Here is a 775-nt window from a genome sequence, read left to right as displayed (position 1 = left end):
AGAATTTTAGTATACGCAATGAAATTTTCAAAACAAGTAGAATAGTTTTTAGATATTACATATTTATACCTTGAACCTATCCATGCAATTTTACGGTAAGGTGGTACAAAAGTCAATAACAAAAATATAATTCATATAATCATAATAATTAAACAGTATTAATACTTATGAATGAAATGTTTTCGGCAAAAATGAATTCAACCTACCTAACCTTAATACAAAAACAAATAATGAAATAAAATACTTACTTAAATAGCAATATCTAAAATAGTGGTCAGTAACTAATCATCTAATTGTACAGCAATCGATTACTTCTTGTTACGTATTTTTACGTAACGATAATTCTTTGCTTTTTTAATATTTTCTTGTGATAATTAATTCTTTGATAACTTTTTTTTTCTAATTTAGCGTCATAAACATTGAAAAAATAATTGAAATTCGTATACACCCTGCTTCTGTCTCCTACTCGTATAATCACACGAATCAATTAAATTTTAGCCTTTTAAGTAAGTTTGTTTTATTTTGTATTTGGATTTACGGCAGACAGCCAAAAAAATTATACATAATTAAACACAAAATTAAAATATATTTTTGTATTGCTACACAAAAATGAAATAAAATTATTTAAACTCTAAAGTAATGATTTTCGTTCTGTAGCTATTAAAGTTTTAAACTCTTCAATAAATACTTAATGGTGACCCGTTTCTTCTTGTACCATACATTTTTCAAATAAGTAATAACCTCATACGTATCAGAGGTATCACGTAAGATATTC

The sequence above is a fragment of the Acyrthosiphon pisum genome, chromosome X, assembly GCF_005508785.2.
Source record: "Acyrthosiphon pisum isolate AL4f chromosome X, pea_aphid_22Mar2018_4r6ur, whole genome shotgun sequence".
Lineage (NCBI taxonomy): Eukaryota > Metazoa > Arthropoda > Insecta > Hemiptera > Aphididae > Acyrthosiphon > Acyrthosiphon pisum.
The sequence above is the reverse complement of the archived record's forward strand: the minus strand, read 5'-3'. Positions refer to the sequence as shown.